At 42.0% G+C, this 20,707-nt stretch overlaps 1 pseudogene; it reads right to left on the bottom strand.

Annotated features, from left to right (window-relative positions):
• Window positions 1-10,207: 10,207 nt before the first annotated feature.
• On the bottom strand, window positions 10,208-19,629 carry LOC143704326 (proteinase-activated receptor 1 pseudogene; annotated as a pseudogene).
• Between the last annotated feature and the right edge of the window lie 1,078 nt (window positions 19,630-20,707).

The raw sequence follows: 20,707 nt of genomic DNA, 5'->3' as shown, positions 1-20,707 counted from the left end.
AACTTGATTTGGAAATTAAACGTCAAGAACATACTACCCAACTCTTGCGTTTTAGACAAGGTGAATTTGAGAGACAAGCTGGTCGACCGCTCGGTGAGTCTAACCCAGGGCTCCTGCTGTTGTTCGAACTAGTCGGAGTTTACATGTTTCTGATTCATCGTTGCCTATTCCTTCTGAAACTTCTTCAGATATTGACATTAGTAGACAAATTAACCTCGTACCACCGTTTCGGGAGGCCGAGGTTGATTCATATTTTGGTGCGTTTGAACGCGTTGCCGCTGCTTTGAATTGGCCGAAAGAAGTTTGGCCTCTTTTGTTGCAATGTCGTTTAACTGGAAAGGCCCAGGAAGTCTGTTCCGCTTTGTCCCTTAACGACAGTCTAGATTATGAAAAAGTAAAAACCGCTGTGTTGAGAGCATATGAGCTTGTCCCCGAGGCTTATCGCCAAAAGTTCAGTTTCCATGTGAAAACTGCCGATAAAACGTTCGTTGATATGCCCGTGAGAAAGGCGCACTTTTTGATAAATGGTGTCAGGCCAGCAAAACGACAGATTTTAAGCAGCTTCGTGTGCTTTTGATTGAAGATTTAAAAAATTTGTTACGCGATAAAATTGTGGTCTATTTGAATGAGCAAAAAGTTATGACTCTTGCAGAGGCTGCTGTGTGTGCTGACGAATTTGTATTAACGCACAAGAACGTATTCGTGTCACCTGCTCGTTGAGAAAAGTCAAATTTCGTGAGCACTGAGAGAACTTTTAAACCGTCGAAACCTTTTGAATCCAGTAGTGCAGCCTGATTTGATTTGCTGTATGTCCCGTTTTGAAAAGGAGAAATAAGACTAAACAGTTTAAAGGAGTTGGTTTCGTACAAACCATTATTAAACCGCCGAAACCAGAAATTTATGCAATTTTTGAACCTTTTTTTGGTCGAGGAATGATTTCCTTAAGTGATCTGGAAAATGATCAAGTGCCTGTTGCTATGTTGCGTGATACAGGGACAGCGCAGTTGTTTGTTTTGAAAAATTCGTTGCCATCTTCGGAGAAAACGTATTGTGGTTCGGATGTATTAGTGCAGGGAATTGCAATGCAGGTGGAAAAGGTTCTCTTGCATAAAATATATATTCGATCTGAGTGGGTAACTGGTTTCGTAAAGGTGGCTGTTCGTGCTCAATTACCTATAAATGGCGTAACTCTGATAATTGGAAATGACTTGGCAGGTGGAAAAGTTTTCCCTCTCCCTGAAGTCATTGAGAGTCTAGTAGATGAAACATTCGTTGTGTGTAAGCAAGATGCGGTCGATTTGTCTGTGTTTCCTGCCTGTGTGATTACTCTGGGCTCAATCACAAAAATTTCCCACTGTAATGGATCTTTCTGACACCTTTCTTGTTGATGAAAACGTTACTGATTCTGGTCCATTACTGTCTGAGTCTGCGTCTAAAGCGCTGTCCACTAGCAGTGGTGCTGAATTTGGTTCCGCTGATCTGTTGCTTTCAGTAGATCGTACATTATTAGTTGCCGAGCAAAAACAAGATCAGTCGCTCAAAGTTTGCCGACATTCTGCTGTAAGTTCAAAAGAAATTGTGAAAAAGCTAATTGGTTATTACTTCACGGATGGAGCATTAATGCAGAAATGGACACCTTCTGTGTCTGATAATTCAGGTTGGGACACATTGTATCAGCTAGTAGTTCCCAAATGTTTTCAAGAACAAGTGTTAAGTGTGGCACATGATGGTGTGGCTGGACATTTAGGTGTGGCTAAAACACTTTATCGAGTTTTGCGTTATTTCTTTTAGCCTAAGATTAAGTCGATGTTACAAAATATTGTAGATCATGTCATGCTTGTCAAATGGTTGGGAAGCCTAATCAGGCTATTTCCCCAGCACCTCTTAAGCCAATTCCTGCCATCGGAGAACCATTTGAGCGCATAATCTTAGATTGTGTCGGGCTGCTGCCAAAAACTAAAGCAGGTCAAACTTACTTGCTTACCCTTATGTGTACAGCAACTCCTTATCCTGAGGCGATACGACTTAGTTTGTTGAGAGCTAAAGCCATCGTGAAAGCTTTAATTGTGTTCTTTTCTACTTTTGGACTTCTGAAAATTGTTCAGACGGACCAAGGAACAAATTTTATGTCCCGGTTGTTTAATCTAATTTTGTCTCAGTCAGTTGAAAGTTAAACACATGGTTTCCAGTGCTTATCATCCCGAGTCTCAGGGAGCACTTGAACGATTACACCAAACTGTGAAAACCATGTTACACACTTATTGTGTTGATTCAGAAAAAGAATGGGACGAAGGATTACCGGTACTGTTGTTTTCTGTACGTGAGACCGTACAGGAATCTTTGGGGTTTAGTCCCGCAGAGCTAGTTTTTGGGAATACGGTGCGTGGTCCCTTTAAACTGCTTAAAGAGAACTGGATGTCTGAAACAAAGCCATCTTGCAATCTTTTGGATTATGTGAGCTTGTCTGCATAAAGCTCGAGATCTGGCTCAGTCAGCTTTGCTAAAGACCCAAATCAAGATGGAGTGTTTTGATAAGAAGGCAGTCGTTCGTTCCTTTGTGAAAGGTGACAAGGTTCTTGTTTTCTTACCACTTCCTTGCTCTTCGTTACAAGCAAAGTTTTCTGGACCTTATGTCGTGGAGCGAAAGCTCAGTGATACTGACTATATTATCTGTACCCACGATCGAGAGAAAAACCCACGTGTGCCACATCAACATGTTGAAGCGTTATGTTGTTCGTGGTGAAAAAAAAGGAGTTAAAGACCTCTCCTGTTCCAGTTGCTTCACTGTCTGTTGTACCACCTTTCTGTGGCGATGAGGACGGGTTAAATCTAAGGAGTATGCCAGTGTCTGATGTCAGATTGAATAATTCTGAAATTTTGTCAGATCTTGATTCTCACTTATGTCATTTAACCAACGATCTGATATTATGAATTTGATTCAGTCTTTTCTAGGACCGTTTTCAGATGTGCCTAAACAGACAAATGTTATTCAGCATGATATTGAAGAGAATGATCATCCACCCATTACATGCGTATCGAGTTAATCCAGTGAAACGTAAAATTATTGATTCTGAAGTGAAATATCTATTGGAAAATTAGTTTGCTGTTCCGAGCACAAGTGCTTGGAGTTCGCCTTGTCTACGTTTCGAAACCTGATGGAACCCATTCATCATATATATATATATATAGATCCTCGGTACTTGTTGTGTGGGTTGTTGGCGTTCTGTGTATTCTGTAAGGACTACCGTAAGGTAAATACGATCACGAAGCCTGATTCATTTCCACTGCCGTTAATGGAAGATTGTGTGGATAACGTAGGATTGGCTCAGTTTGTTACGAAGCTCGATCTTTTGAAAGGGTATTGGCAAGTTCCCTTATCTGAACGTGCAGCCGAAATATCTGCTTTTGTCACTCCTGACAACTTCTTGAATTATACTGTGATGGCTTTCGGACTTTGGAACGCCCCGGCGACTTTCCAGAGATTAATGAACACCATATTAGCTGATGTTAAGAACTGTAAAGCGCATCTGGATGATATTGTGGTGTATTCGGCTAGCTGGAAAGAACACACAGACACTTTATTCACTGTTTTCACGTGCCTGCTAAATGCTTCCCTTACGTTGAATTTGTCCAAGTGTGAGTTTGCCAAGGCAACTATTCTGTATTTGGGTAAACGGGTTGGACAGGGACAAGTACGTCCTGCAGTCCAGAAAGTACAGGCAATTGTTGGTTTTCCTGTGCCTGAAACCAAGAATGATCTTCGCTGTTTTTTAGGAATGGCTGGTTATTATAGAGCATTTTGCCGAAATTTCTCTAATGTGGCTCTTCCACTAACTAACTGCTCCGTGCCCCACAAAAGTTTTTATGGTCTGTCGTATGTCAACATGCTTTTGAAGCTGTAAAAAGTCTGTTGTGTAGTGACCCAGTGTTAGCTGCTCCGAATTATTCACGTCCTTTTAAACTTGATGTTGATGCTAGTGCTGCCGGATCTGGAGCCGTTCTCTTACAGGATGATGTCCATGGAGTTGAGCATCCAGTAGCCTACTTTTTGAAAAAGTTTTTGCCATATCAGTTACACTATAGTAAGAAGCACTTGCTTTATTATTGGCGTTACAGCATTTTGAGGTGTATGTGGGATCAAGTTCTATGCCCGTGCTCGTCTTCACTGATCACAATCCACTTGTATTTCTGTCTCGAATGCGTAATGCCAATCAACGGATTATGCACTGGTCTTTGTTTATTCAAGATTTTAATCTTGAGATTCGCTATAAAAAAGGCAAGGACAATGTTTTAGCAGGTACCTTATCTCGTTCTTTTGTTTAAAAATTATTTATTAATAATTATAATTTTTTTTGTGTGGGGGTGTTACGATCCTCGGTACTTGTTGTGTGGGTTGTTGGCGCTCTGTGTATGTGTGCAGGGAGTGATTGCAGCTGGAGGACCCTAATTTGTGGATCTACTGATGCACCGCATTGAAAAGGGCGGCGCTCACTTAAGATGAGGAGCTCATTCTGGCGTTGGCCTCGTGGCATGTAGAGCTCCGGATTTCTCCTCCCGCCGACAGATCCCAAACCCTCTGACTTTATTATGATTGTTTGTTGGTGATGAGTTACTTCAACTTTGTTTGTATGATTTAGGAACGTAGGGGTGTCCTGCCATTTAATTTGACTTCGTTTGTGATTTGTTTATTTATAGGGAGTTAGGGAAGTTATTTTGTATTGTGGTTTACTCAATGCTTATGTAATTTAAGTATGTTTGTTTTTAAGTTTATTTTGGTTATTATTTTGGCCTTGGGGCACCCTGAAGCCATTACTCTTTAACTTATCATTTTCTTTTCCACTACAAAAATAAATCATGTTTTTGTGGAACTTAGATTTTGTGTCTTTGGTGATCTGTCGGCCGGGGCTGGTTTCCTGTTAACATCAATAAAACTCCACGTTTAACCGTCCTTATAATACGGGACGTAACAATATTTATATATATATATATATTGTTACGTCCCGTATTATAAGGACGGTTAAACGTGGAGTTTTATTGATATATATATATATATATATATATATATATATATATATATATATATATATATATATATATATATACAGGTCCTTCTAAAAAAATTAGCATATTGTGATAAAGTTCATTATTTTCCATAATGTAATGATAAAAATTAAACTTTCATATATTTTAGATTCATTGCACACCAACTGAAATATTTCAGGTGTTTTATTGTTTTAATACTGATGATTTTGGCATACAGCTCATGAAAACCCAAAATTCCTGTCTCAAAAAATTAGCATATTTCATCCGACCAATAAAAGAAGTGTTTTTAATACAAAAAAAAAAAGTCAACCTTCAAATAATTATGTTCAGTTATAAACTCAATAGTCAATACTTGGTCGGGAATCCTTTTGCAGAAATGACTGCTTCAATGCGGCGTGGCATGGAGGCAATCAGCCTGTGGCACTGCTGAGGTGTTATGGAGGCCCAGGATGCTTCGATAGCGGCCTTAAGCTCATCCAGAGTGTTGGGTCTTGCGTCTCTCAACTTTCTCTTCACAATATCCCACAGATTCTCTATGGGGTTCAGGTCAGGAGAGTTGGCAGGCCAATTGAGCACAGTAATACCATGGTCAGTAAACCATTTACCAGTGGTTTTGGCACTGTGAGCAGGTGCCAGGTCGTGCTGAAAAATGAAATCTTCATCTCCATAAAGCTTTTCAGCAGATGGAAGCATGAAGTGCTCCAAAATCTCCTGATAGCTAGCTGCATTGACCCTGCCCTTGATAAAACACAGTAGACCAACACCAGCAGCTGACATGGCACCCCAGACCATCACTGACTGTGGGTACTTGACACTGGACTTCAGGCATTTTGGCATTTCCTTCTCCCCAGTCTTCCTCCAGACTCTGGCACCTTGATTTCCGAATGACATGCAAAACTGAGCAACAGTCCAGTGCTGCTTCTCTGTAGCCCAGGTCAGGCGCTTCTGCCGCTGTTTCTGGTTCAAAAGTGGCTTGACCTGGGGAATGCGGCACCTGTAGCCCATTTCCTGCACACGCCTGTGCACGGTGGCTCTGGATGTTTCTACTCCAGACTCAGTCCACTGCTTCCGCAGGTCCCCCAAGGTCTGGAATCGGTCCTTCTCCACAATCTTCCTCAGGGTCCGGTCACCTCTTCTCGTTGTGCAGCGTTTTTTGCCACACTTTTTCCTTCCCACAGACTTCCCACTGAGGTGCCTTGATACAGCACTCTGGGAAGCCTATTTGTTCAGAAATTTCTTTCCGTGTCTTACCCTCTTGCTTGAGGGTGTCAATGATGGCCTTCTGGACAGCAGTCAGGTCGGCAGTCTTACCCATGATTGCGGTTTTGAGTAATGAAACAGGCTGGGAGTTTTTAAAAGCCTCAGGAATCTTTTGCAGGTGTTTATAATTAATTAGTTGATTCAGATGAGTAGGTTAATAGCTTGTTTAGAGACCCTTTTCATGATATGCTAATTTTTTGAGACAGGAATTTTGGGTTTTCATGAGCTGTATGCCAAAATCATCAGTATTAAAACAATAAAAGACCTGAAATATTTCAGTTGGTGGGCAATGAATCTAAAATATATGAAAGTGTGTGCTATTTTTATATGCTAATTTTTTGAGAAGGACCTGTATATATGTGCTGGTCATATAATTAGAATATCATCATAAAGTTGATTTATTTCAGTAATTCCATTCAAAAGTGAAATTTGGATATTATATTCATTCATTAATCACAGACTGATACATTTCAAGTGTTCATTCCTTTTAATTTTGATGATTATAACTGACAACTAATGAAAATCCAAAAATCAGTATCTCAGAAAATTAGAATATTGTGAATAGGTTCAAAATTGAAGACACCTGGTGCCACACTTTAATCAGCTAATTAATTCAAAACACCTGCAAAGGCCTTTAAATGGTCTCTCAGTCTAGTTCTGTAGGCTACACAATCATGGGGTAGACTGCTGACTTTACAGCTGTCCAAAAGACGACCATTGACATCTTGCACAAGGAGGCCAAGACACAAAAGGTCATTGCTAAAGAGGCTGGCTGTTCACAGAGCTCTGTGTCCAAGCACATTAATAGAGAGGTGAAGGGAAGGAAAAGATGTGGTAGAAAAAAGTGTACAAGCAATAGGGTTAACCGCACCCTGGAGAGGATTGTGAAACAAAACCCATTACAAAATGTGGGGGAGATTCACAAAAAGTGGACTGCAGCTGGAGTCAGTGCTTCAAGAACCACCACACACAGACGTATGCAAGACATGGGTTTCAGCTGTCGCATTCCTTGTGTCAAGCCACTCTTGAACAAGACACAGCGTCAGAAGCGTCTCGCCTGATCTAAAGACAAAAAGGACTGGACTGCTGCTGAGTGGTCCAAAGTTATGTTCTCTGATGAAAGTAAATTTTGCATTAACTTTGGAGATCAAGGTCCCAGAGTCTGTAGGAAGAGAGGAGAGGCACAGAATCCACGTTGCTTGAAGTCCAGTGTAAAGTTTCCACAGTCAGTGATGGTTTGGGGTCCCATGTCATCTGCTGGTGTTGGTCCACTGTGTTTTCTGAGGTCCAAGGTCAACACAGCCGTCTGCCAGGAAGTTTTAGAGCACTTCACGCTTCCTGCTGCTGACCAACTTTATGGAGATGCAGATTTCATTTTCCAAGAGCAACCTGGGCTCTCATAACACTCGAGCAGTGCCACAGACTGATCGACTCCATGCCACATGCTGCAGTAATTCAGGCAAAAGGAGCCCCAACTAAGTATTGAGTGCTGTACATGCTCATACTTTTCATGTTCATACTTTTCAGTTGGCCAAAATTTCTAAAAATCCTTTTTTTGTATTGGTCTTAAGTAATATTCTAATTTTCGGAGATACTGAATTTTGGATTTTCATTAGTTGTCAGTTTTAATCATCACAATTAAATGAAATAAACATTTGAAATATATCAGTCTGTGTAATGAATGAATATAATATTCAAATTTCACTAGAGGTGGGAGAAAGTCACACATGTTCAAGTCACAAGTAAGTCTCAAGTCCCATACCATCAAGTCTCAAGCAAGTCTAAGTCGCAGTACACACAAACCAAGTCAAATCAAGTCAATGGTTCACTTCAAGCAAGTCAAGTCGAGTCCTGCTAAGGGTCAAGCCAAGTCCAAGTCAAGTTACAATACCAACCAGAAAAAAAGTTTGGCCTCAACCTTATTTATTTTTGGTTACCATGATTACCTTTCTTATACATTTATATCGTAATATTAATAATGTTCAAATAATTTATTACAGCATGTATTTATGATTATCAATATTTGGAATTCTTATTATAATAACAATTATATGAAAAATGTTAAAGTTAAAACATTTGAAGGTAAAATCACAAGTTTAATGCATTAATTATATTGGGTTTATAGTAAATGTCATATGTTTACAGTAACTTTACTTAAATATTTTTTTATGCAATATCACCGGCAGACATTAACTTTCCCATTAATAGCCCATATTTGACCCCTTAAATTGATTTCCAGGGGCATTTTTTTCTAACTATGTTCTAACCCTTTTTTTCTAACCATGCACTGTAATTACAACACCATAAATAATGTTATGAGATTAATGATTTAAATATAATTATTTTAATATAGAAAAAAATAGATGCAAAAAATAATAAATAATATTTTTTTAATTATGAAATTAAAACCGCCAATGGGTGGCGCTAAATCGCCGTCTTAATGAACGAGTCATTGAAGCATTCATTCAACTGATTCGTTCTAAATGGCAGATTCATTCTGGAACTAAGTAACTAGGTCACTGAATCACAAAACCTCGGATTTGTTCAGATATGCATAACTCTTTTTCTGTGGCTTGTTTGGAACTACTGTCATTGGAGAAATAGAGCAAAAACAGAGAATATTTACAATATTACGTCTAAAATGTCACATCACAATATTCACTCTTTGTTTATTGAACTGTTGTATAAAATCATTATCACATCTGCGATCACGCCACTATTCTGGACATATTTTTTTAATATCATGTTATAAATATAAAAATAACTCATACTAGGGACACAAATGTCTGTGTGAATTTATGCACGTTATACAAAACTTATGCCAACATTAATTATCATTTGAATCTATTGGGAGCCTTAAGCTACATTTGAAAACATAATATTGTATAAAGAGGTGTAACCCCCCCTTCACCCGGGTCCCACTCGACCCGGCCTCGAACCTGGGTCTCCGGCATGAGAGTCAGGCGTTCTAACAAGGAGGCTATAGACTGTAGCCTCTAGCATCTGTCGCCAGAGCGTCTATTGAGATCAGAGGAGTGAGGTTTACTCGCACAGCAACTACTAGCTGGCCTCCGTTACACTCACCCCCCAAAACCTCACTCCCATCTGGGTCACGGCACCAATGTCACCCCCCCTTCACCCAGGTCCCACTCGACCTGCTCCGAGCGGGCCTCGAACCCGGGTCTCCGGCATGAGAGTCAGGCGCTCTAACAAGGCGCTCTCCGTTACAGAGGCATGCTGTTTTGATCACTTTTCTCTCTAGATTTAACGTTAGTCAAATTAACTATAACAAACAGGTTAAACAAGCCATAGCTTACTTTTAGACTTGGTGAATGAAGTTCGAGTTTGTGGTGGTCGTGTCGGATATCCATTGCCAGTTATTATGCGTCCAGCAAATCTTCTTGTATGAATATGGTCAATTTCTAGTGTTTATATCCAAAAAGAAACGATGCTGGGAGATGTTTTTGTATTTAGCGCGATCACTGAGGTCACTGAGGAACCAAAAAATTAATACTGCAATTTCCAAACATTATGACCTAACCTCTCTTAAAACAGAACGTGCATCCTTTGGGTGCAGGTAATACCTGAAAACATTTAATTTAACAATAAGGTATTTGCCATAAAGCTGCTACAATAGTTAGTGAGATAATAAAGGCTTGTAATCTGTTCAGTCTTTTATACATATGTTTGTATGAGAATATACAGATAATATAGCCTATTATGCATTATAAACACTGATCCAAAACCTTCACTGACAGAACATGGTAGCTACATATAAACTGCAGTAATATACTGCATGGTATAGTAGTAAATTGAATAATATATGAGTAAAGAGAAATTGAACACTAAATCTGTAAATCTAAATACTGGGAGATAAATACAATGTATTGAACTTGTCAAGCAAGAATATGGCAGTTGTTAAGAGAGATCCACTTCATTTTTGTTTTGTATTGTGCAGCTGTAGTGAGAGCATTTCATCAGTTTGATGGAGTGTTTGCTCTTTTTGCCTTCCTGCACAAAAACATAGATCTGATCTGCTGTCTGCACTGAGACGAGCCGTAGTAGTACAGGAGAGGGTCCAGAAAAACACTTGCGCTCCCAAAACACACAGCCAACAGGTATGCAACATATGATGAATCTGCCTCCCCACTGTTTCCTCCAGTAGCTAAACGAACACAGTGGTACAACAAGATGCCATTGGTTGGAGCGAAACACATCATAAACTCCATCAGCACGGTGATAACCATAATCACAGCTCTCCTTCGGTTGTCTGAAGATGATGATGTTGCTAGAGATTCAGACATTACACTGAGCACATATATTATGGTAAACTAGCTCACTAAGGTGACAACCAGTGGCAAGAAGAAGTAGAGGCAAGAGAGGATGGAGAACAGGTACACATACTTCTGCGTTCGATACAGCACGTTATGACAAGGACGCCCACCACCTTAATCCTGACCGTTTGTGTCATTGAGAGAAGTGGCACCGTCCCAGCGAGCGCCAGCAGCCAGACCAGCACACATACACACGTGGCTTTCCTTGCACTCCTCCAGGTTAGAGAGGCGATGGGAAGCGCCACAGCCAGCAGTCTGTCCACACTCATGCACATCATCAGCAGTATGGAGCAGTACATGTAGCAGTAGTAAGCAGCAGTGAGCACACGACACGCCACCTCACCGAACACCCAATCTGAAGCGTTCAGCTGGTAGTGGATCTTCAGAGGCAGCAGCAGGGTGAAGAGCAGGTCCACACACGCCAGGTTAGACATGTAGATCACAGATGCATTCTTTGCTCGAATTCTACAGGTGAACGTCAACAAAGGCCAAAGCGCTCAGGGGCAAACTAATGAGGATGATGAAGATGTAGAACGAGGGCATGACGCGTGTGACCATCAAGCCTTTGAGGAAGAGAACAGCCTCTTCTAAGATGTTCAATGTTTCGGGGATTACTGTAGTGTATGTGACTATACGCTGCTTCTGATGTATTGGCCTTTTTTGGTGCTTGCGGGCTTGACGCCTAAAAACCCACCAGTTAATTCAAATATGTAGCCAGAATCTGTAACCAGCACAAAACACAATGAGTGAAGGTCAACATACAATTATTGGAAAGGTAAGCATGAGATCCACCACTAAACATTACCATGACTGTAGTGTTAGCAGATTGTACAAAAACTTTACAAGTGAAATATGAATTGACAAATTCACACCAATTCTGCAAAATGTAAAATATTTAGAAATTGTTATTGAGATATTGTGTTTCATATTACCTGTAGGCATTGTTGAAGAATTCAGATGAATGGTTTTGTAGTAAGATGAAGCAGGCGGATCGCAGTCAGAATCTGTAATCAACACAAAAGATCATTAGTGAAAGCTCTCATAAAACCACCGGAGAATAATTAAGAGAACCTGGACATATTTGAGAAAAGGATTTGATGGAGATTGTTGTATTTTATTATTTTATAGGAATTTAATTCCAAACTTGGATATATTTATATTGCATGAATTCTACCTTACATGTGCAGATAAACACAGAACCTCCCGACACAGACACATATTCACTCATGCCCATTTGTTAAAAATGCTGTTTATGAGGGATTCTATGAAATATGATATACTACAGCAAAAGCGTGTACTTACTTCAATGCATTCATCCATCAAGCAATATTTTATACATTAACAAAAATAAATCACCTCATAGTTCATCCCATAAATAACTGTTACTCTTATCATATGATAAATAAATTTAGATTTCTATCAACCATCTGTATTATATACAGCACAGTGTTATATCATTAACTAAAACTAAAATTAAAACTATTAAAAATTGTTTTTCGTTATTGAAATAACACTGGAATAAAATATAAGTATAAGATAAAAATGTAAAGTTAAAAAACTTAAACAAAAATTTGACTGAAATAAAATGTTTAAGTACTAAAATAACTAAAACTAAAGCTGAAATAAAAATTAAATTAAATAGAAATGTAAAAAACTAAAACTAATAAAAAGGCAAAATCACAACAAAATTACTCAAACTAAAAATAAAATCTAATTTTAAATATAATAGTATATAAATAACACTTGTACAGCACATCAGCAGGACATAACTGACAAATGTCTTGCAATTCAGAATGATTAGATTATTTTTTTAAAGGCTCGTGCTTGAGGTGATGTACTTATCATTGACTGCAGTGCATGTCTGTGCAACTATAATTAAAAGCAAGACACTTTTCACTCCCATGATTACAGATCAGCTGGATAAAATCATAAAATGTACTTCAGAACAACTTAAAATGTTACCCTTTCTAAATAGCCATAGTGTCGTTAATAATTTCTTAGTGTGAACACATGCTGACATCCCTGGTGCCTCAGTAAAATGAAATAATAAATTATTAATAGATGCTGATTGTTTTGTGGGTGTGTCTCCTGAAGCTCTGTATGCACTATTTAAAATTTTTTCATCTACTGGATGTTGCATCTCAATGAAGAAAAAAAAAAGGTGTGCGAATTTGCTCAGTCCATGTGTTTCAGAGATTATTATAATTTCAGACATGTGCAGAAATACAACTGAACAAAATACGTTTTAACATGTACAAATAGGTAAGGAACCTTGTTTGTTTGCAGGTTCACCAGTTGTCCACAATAAAAGTAATAAAAAAAGTATGGTTTAACACAGACTGTTGACCTATTTGGCTTGACATATGAATAAACATCACCACCTAGATAATCCAAAAATCTGTGTTAAGACTGTTAGGGAATTTACAGTTAAAGGCCCAAGGACCAGATATGATTTATTAAGACCAGGAGTTAGAAGTGCAGTCAATTTAAGACAAGAGTCAGTGTAGTTTAGACGCTCAGTCTAGGTGCTAGTTCTGGGTTTATCACCAAGTTCACTCAGGTGTGTCAGCCAGAACACCACTTAAGGCCAAATATTCCAGAGTATGAAATGAAGAGCTGAGAGATAGTTCTTGTTCTGTTTATTTCTTCCTCTTTCTTGTGTGAGTGAGTTTGAGGGTGAGAGTAATTCTGAGTGTGGTTTCTATAAAGAGAGAAACAAAATACAAATGAATAAAGGAAACGTGCATACACTAATATACATTACCAAACATAACATAAACAATAGTCAGAATATGAATATATCTCTTAAACTCTAATAATGTAATCAGAGAGAAAGGATTCAAACTTTTATATATGGGATTCTTAGATTTTCTACCATGTGTTTAGTTACTGCTAACATACAGCACTTCCTATCATATATGATACGCTTTAAACCCTCCAACTAACTAAACGGCTGAATGCTTTTATTGTGAAAACCCCAGACCGAATGCTATTCCGTTCGAGCTAGCAAAGCCTTGATAGCGGTCCAGATAACAATATTTAACACTACTTTCTTCTTATTTTACTCAACCACAAAGTACTGTCACAGTGTCTGGTTATTCCCTGGGTTAAACACTAGAGGTCCTCAGTTTTCACGGTGTCTATGCATTCTCACTACACTTCCCATGATCCTGTCTGTCACTGATTGTTCATTGCATTACAGCTGTTTCTCGTCACCTTGTTTGCACTTGTGTATATATACCCTGTCTGTTTCAGTGTTTGTCACGGAGTCCTTGTATATTGTCCCCACACTTCCGTGGTCTTTTTGAGCCTATTTCTAGTGTTTGTCTTTTATGTTTTTTGATTGCCTTTTTGGAATTTGACCTTTGCTTGGACTGGTTGTGAGTACGGATTACCCTTTTAAATAAACTGCTTTTTTGGATCTCTATTCCCCGTGTGTGCGTGTCGTGACAGAAGGACTCCGTCATGCAGAGATCCAGCGGTATGGGGTCTCCTAAGTCTCCAGCCACTGATAGGGGGAAGAAACAGCAGAGGGGGAATTCTCAACCTAAAGAGATTCCTCCTCGCATGAACATCTTTGAGTGTTTTGCACTGTGGGCCCGATTGACTGAGGAAGCTGATTTGAAGGAAGCTTCCACACCCCCTTCAGATCATCCCAGAGAGTCATTCGAGGGAACCCGGCTGGCAAAATATTCCGGGAACCGCGGAGGTCATAGGAGAGGAGGTACTAGAGGGGAGTCCAGGTATCACTCTCCTCCTCGATCCTTCATGGAACCTGAGGTGGTGCAATCCAGCCTAGACTTCCATCCACCACTGGTTCCGTCCAGCCCAGAGCTCTCACCGCTGGCGCCGGCCAACCCAGCACCCTCTCGCTCTCATGGACGGAGGAGAAGGAAGAGACACGTTCCGTCTGCCCAGTCAGAGACTGTTCACGTCCCGTCTGCCCAGTCAGAGAATGTTCACGTCCCGTCTGCCCAGTCAGAGAATATTCACGTCCCGTCTGCCCAGTCAGAGAATGTTCACGTCCCGTCTGCCCAGTCAGAGAATGTTCACGTCCCGTCTGCCCAGTCAGAGAATGTTCACGTCCCGTCTGCCCAGTCAGAGAATGTTCACGTCCCGTCTGCCCAGTCAGAGAATGTTCACGTCCCGTCTGCCCAGTCAGAGAATGTTCACGTCCCGTCTCCCCATAGTCAGAGAATGTTCATGTCACATCTGCCCAGTCAGAGACTGTTCACGTTCCGTCTGCCCAGTCAGAGACTGTTCACGTTCCGTCTGCCCAGTCAGAGACTGTTCACGTCCCGTCTGCCCAGTCAGAGACTGTTCACGTCCCGTCTGCCCAGTCAGAGACTGTTCACGTCACGTCTGCCCAGCGAGAGACTGTTCACGTCATGTCTGCCCAGCGAGAGACCGTTCACGTTCCGTCCGCCTTTTTGGACCTGGGCTATCTGGAGCGCCTGGTTCGGATCCTGGACATGCCCATGTCTGCTGTCCCTGAGTCGGAGCCGGTGTCTGCTGTTCCAGAGTCGGAGCCAGTGTCTGCTGTTCCAGAGCCGGAGGCAGAGCCAGTGCCCGTTCCAGAGCCGGAGGCAGAGCCAGTGCCCGTTCCAGAGCTGGAGCCAATGTCTGTTCCAGAGCCAGTGCCAGTGTTTGTTTCTGTGTTTGTGTCTGTTCTTGTGGCTGTTACAGTTTTGGTGTCTGTTCCTGAGCCGGTGTCTGTTCCTGAGCCGGTGTCTGTTCCTGAGCCGGTGTCTGTTCCTGAGCCGGTGTCTATTCCAGAGCCGGTGTCTGTTCCAGAGCCGGTGTCTGTTCCAGAGCCGGTGTCTGTTCCAGAGCCGGTGTCTGTTCCAGAGCCGGTGTCTGTTCCAGAGCCGGTGTCTGTTCCAGAGCCGGTGTCTGTTCCAGAGCCGGTGTCTGTTCCAGAGCCGGTGTCTGTTCCAGAGCCGGTGTCTGTTCCAGAGCCGGTGTCTGTTCCAGAGCCGGTGTCTGTTCCAGAGCCGGTGTCTGTTCCAGAGCCGGTGTCTGTTCCAGAGCCGGTGTCTGTTCCAGAGCCGGTGTCTGTTCCAGAGCCGGTGTCTGTTCCAGAGCCGGTGTCTGTTCCAGAGCCGGTGTCTGTTCCAGAGCCGGTGTCTGTTCCAGAGCCGGTGTCTGTTCCAGAGCCGGTGTCTGTTCCAGAGCCGGTGTCTGTTCCAGAGCCGGTGTCTGTTCCAGAGCCGGTGTCTGTTCCTGAGCCGGTGCCTGTTCCAGTGCGTGAGCCGGGGTCTGTTCCAGTGCGTGAGCCGGGGTCTGTTCCAGTGCGTGAGCCGGGGTCTGTTCACGAGCCGGTGTCTGTTGCTGTTCCTGTGCCATGGTCGCCCTCGCCCTGGTCGTCACCGCCCTGTCCGCCCGAGGGGTCGTCACCGCCCTGTCCGCCCGAGGGGTCGTCACCGCCCTGTCCGCCCGAGGGGTCGTCACCGCCCTGTCCGCCCGAGGGGTCGTCACCGCCCTGTCCGCCCGAGGGGTCGTCACCGCCCTGGCCGTCCGAGGGGTCTTCACCGCCCTGGCCGCCCTTGCCCCCGGCTAAACCATTACCCCCTGTTTCTGTTCCCTTTCATGGACCTGGCCCCCCATCCCTCCCCCTGATCCTCCACCATTCCACTTCCCTCCTGAACTCTCGTGTTGTGTGTTTTGCCCTGGTCTGTCTCTCCTGTTTCCCCCCTGGCCTGTCTCTCCTGTACCACCCGGGTCGGATGGAGCGTCTGGTAGCCGCTCCGTAGGGAGGGGTTATGTCACAGTGTCTGGTTATTCCCTGGGTTAAACACTAGAGGTCCTCAGTTTTCACGGTGTCTATGCATTCTCACTACACTTCCCATGATCCTGTCTGTCACTGATTGTTCATTGCATTACAGCTGTTTCTCGTCACCTTTTTTGCACTTGTGTATATATACCCTGTCTGTTTCAGTGTTTGTCACGGAGTCCTTGTATATTGTCCCCACATTTCCGTGGTCTTTTCGAGCCTATTTCTAGTGTTTGTCTTTTATGTTTTTTGATTGCCTTTTTGGAATTTGACCTTTGCTTGGACTGGTTGTGAGTACGGATTACCCTTTTAAATAAACTGCTTTTTTGGATCTCTATTCCCCGTGTGTGCGTGTCGTGACAAGTACTGAACAATCCTAACAGCAAGTAGTAAAGTATAAACATGACTAAACACGATGTTACATATTTTGACCCGACGTACTGAGTCAGGTAAGCCGAAGCTCGAAAGTAGTTTAGTTTAGTTTATACTTTATTGTCCCCTTAGGGAAATTTGTCTTGGGCTCAGTGTACGCTGCATTTCCAGAATAAAAAATAACACATAAAATATTCTAAATCCATCACAGAATAAATCGATCACATGATGTAGCTCACAAAAACAATCAGTACAGTAGAGCAAAGCATGTAGACCATGCAAACGGTCGTCATACTGCACATCTACAAAGACCACTGTTATCACAAAAATACCGGTGCATAAACCTAAGACCAGCAGTGAGTACCAATAAATAAAAATTATCATATAAAACAGTAAATAATGTTAAGTAATCAGTCCAAACCAGAGACGTCATAGGCCTTTGTCCTTGTCATTCAAAAGTCCAATAGAAACAGGCACAAAATAATTTTTAAACCGGTTCAATCTACATTTGGGCACTCTGTACCGTCTTCCCGAAGGCAGCAGCACATATTCAGGATGAAGGGTGTGAGAAGGGTCAGCTAGTATCCTTTGTGCACCTCTGTACACAGACTGCTCATATAATGTTTGGAGCGATGGATGGTCTTTCCACCCCACAATTTTCATGGCAGTCTTGATAATGTTGGAAAGTCTGTTTTTTTAATTTTACAGAGAGATTACCATACCAGGCTTGGATCCCATACCTGATTAGACTCTCTAGAACAGCCTGATAAAACACAGTCATGATTTTTTTGTTGACACCATACAATCTGAGTCTCCTCAGAAAGTACATTCTTTGTTGGAGTTTAGAACATAATTTGTCTACATGAACCTGCCATGTGAGCATGTTATCAATGTAGATACCATGGAACACACCAGGTTGATTTGAGTATCATGAATGACAACAGGGCTGTGAGCACCGACTGCTCTGGGGTCAAACACCATAACTTCCGTTTTTTTAACATTTAAAATCAATTTGTTGGCATCACACCACTGTTCAAAGATCCTTATCTCAGAGTGATAGGAAGATGGATAGCTGTCTTTGTACAGTAGGCTCAAGATTGCTGTGTCATCTGAGAATTTAAAGATGAAATTTCCCATTTGTGAACTTGTGCAGTCATTAGTGTAAAGTGTAAAGAGCACAGGTAAGCTCACACAGCCCTGAGGAGCACCTATGTGTGTTATTTTTGAGTCTGATAGGATATTATTAATGAGGTTGAACTGTATTAAAAGCAGAACTAAAGTCTACGAAGAGCAGACGTGCATAAGCTTTGCTGTCCTCTAGATGTTTTAAAATCAGGTGCGTAATACTGTTGACAGCATCATCAGTGCCTTTCCTGTGGCTGTACGCAAACTGTAGAGGATCCTGCAGCGGATCAGTATCAGCTTTAAGCAGGGATACCAGGATTTTTTCCAGACATTTCATTACCACAGTTGTTAACGCTATTGGTCTGTAATCATTATTATCCATCGGGCATGATTTTTTTGGGACAGGTATGATAACAGATTTTTTCAACAGGCTGGGAACAGTGTTAGTACCTACTGATTGTTGGAAAACGGGACACCAGGCTGGGGTCAATTCCTCCGTAAAAGTCTTCAACAAAAATGCTGAAATGACATCCGGGCCAGTAGACTTTTTGGCACACACCTGTTTAAAGACAGACTGTACCGCATGTTTACCCACATTCGGTTTATTCTCCAGATTGCATAGGATGGGCCCCAGCAGAGTATTACATTCCTGAGAATAGTCCTCCGTTTCAAACCTGCAGTAGAATTCATTTAGTTCATTCACCTTATGATGTATATTCATGCAGCTAAAAGGTCTTCTGCCAGTTCCCATATTAGTTATAGCCTTTACTGAATCCCACAAGCCTTTAGAATTTGATACAGCAAAGCGGTCCTCTATAATGTCCTTTTGTCGCCTTCGGGCCACCCGGAGCAGCTGGTTAAGCTCTTGTTGCACAGTCTTTAGTTGCAACCGATCACTGTTCCTAAAGGCAGCTTTTTTCCTGTTAATGCACTCCTTCACTTCCTTTGTTATATATGACTTGTTGTTAGGGTACACAATAATGTATTTTTTCTCCACGACATTATCCACACAAAAAAGGATGTAACTAGCTATTGACTCAGTGTTATCATCTATGTTTGTACTCTGGAAGATGCTCCAGTCAGTAAAAGCAAAACATCCTTTGAGTGTTTCAATACTATCTTCTGACCACACAGCCACTGTTTTAGTCTGTGAATTATTTTGCTTAAGCACAGTCTTATAGGTTGGAATTAAATGTATAGTGTTGTGATCAGAATTAACTAGCTATCTTATTGTCACGTGTTTTACATGTGACATACTGTACAAAACCAGGAAGTGAGGGTTCCAATTTACAATGGTTAAAATCACCCAAAATAAAAACGGGAGCACCAGGGGTTCGTTCGGTGGACACAGTCCGCAATGAGGGGAGCAGCTATTGCTGCATTCCCACTTGGTGGAACATAAGCCGCACACATAACAACATTCCCAAACTCCCTAGGGAGGTAAAATGGTCTTAGGCTTACACACAGGAGTTCAACATTTGAATTACAGACTGTCTCTCTCAGTGTATATTGTGTGCACCATCGGTTACTCACAAACATGCACAATCCTCCTCCTCTGACTTTCCCCGATGATACAGACCTGTCAGCCCGGATGAGGGAAAACCCCTCTATTTCAACCGCAGAGTTGGGAATGTCCTTGTGGAGCCAAGTTTCTGTGAACACCATTAGACTGGATTCCCGATACTCGAAGCAGCCTCCGATTTCAATGTGAAGCTTCTCCATTTTGTTCCGAAAGTGACCTGGCGTTGCACAGTTTCTTGGAAGGTAATGGTAGTCGGTTCTTCCTCCGTCGGAGTCGCTGTCTTACCCCCCCTCGTCTGCCTCTCCTCCGCTGCCTTCTTTGCCTCTCTGGCCGAGGTTTGATAGCGTCGGGCAGGTCAACGGTAGATGGAAATCCTGCATAGCGGAGTGCTAGAAGCATATTTCTGGTATAGGAGATAGATAGAGGGTCGGTGGCACCCATTCCAGGTGCTAGCAGGCACATGATGACAGTAATCCATAAAAACAGAAGCAGGAGTCCGCAAAAACGGCGTCCCGAGCACATGTCACCATAGAGCTGTGGTTCTCAACTCCAGTCCTCGGGACCCACTGCTCTGCACATTTTGTATGTCTCTCTTATCTGACACACTCAGTTCAGAACAAGGAGTCTCTCCTAACGAGCTGGTGATCTGAATCACGTGTGTTAAATAATGAGACATAAAAAATGTGTAGAGCACTGGGTCCCGAGGACTGGAGTTGAGAACCACTGCCATAGACTCCCATATAGCTGTCGCGATCAAGAAAAATAAGACTAATAAAAACTATTAAAGCTCCAGTAGGTAGCTTTTGTAAACAAATATTTGTTAAAACTCTCATTATGTCCTGAAAGTAGAATCAGATAATCAAGCTCCTCTAGCTCCTCCCTGTGGTCCTACTGCCATTTGCAGAAATACACCGCTCCCGGTCAGAAACAACCAATCAGAGCCAGGAGGAATGTCTTAGCAGTGTCAATCACGCTCGTGTACGCGCTGATCACCCCTCTCTTGCACAGCGCGAGCGCGTACCGTCGTTCGTGACTCTCCTGTTCAAACTCGTTCATCCAAATGAACGAATCTTTTTTCGAGTCATTTCGTTCATTCAACGAACGAAATGACTCGAAAAAAGATTTGTTCATTTTGAACGAGTCTTTTTCGGAGTCATTTCGTTCATTCAACGAACGAATGACTCGAAAAAAGATTTGTTCATTTGGATGAACGAGTTTGAACAGGATCACGAACATGCATCACAGAACAGAGCAAGGCGAGCATTTGTGCTTATAAAA

This window comes from Siphateles boraxobius, unplaced genomic scaffold (assembly GCF_051911475.1).
Source record: "Siphateles boraxobius isolate OS27281-9 unplaced genomic scaffold, OSU_SipBor_1 11, whole genome shotgun sequence".
Classification (NCBI taxonomy): domain Eukaryota; kingdom Metazoa; phylum Chordata; class Actinopteri; order Cypriniformes; family Leuciscidae; genus Siphateles; species Siphateles boraxobius.
The sequence above is the reverse complement of the archived record's forward strand: the minus strand, read 5'-3'. Positions and strand labels throughout refer to the sequence as shown.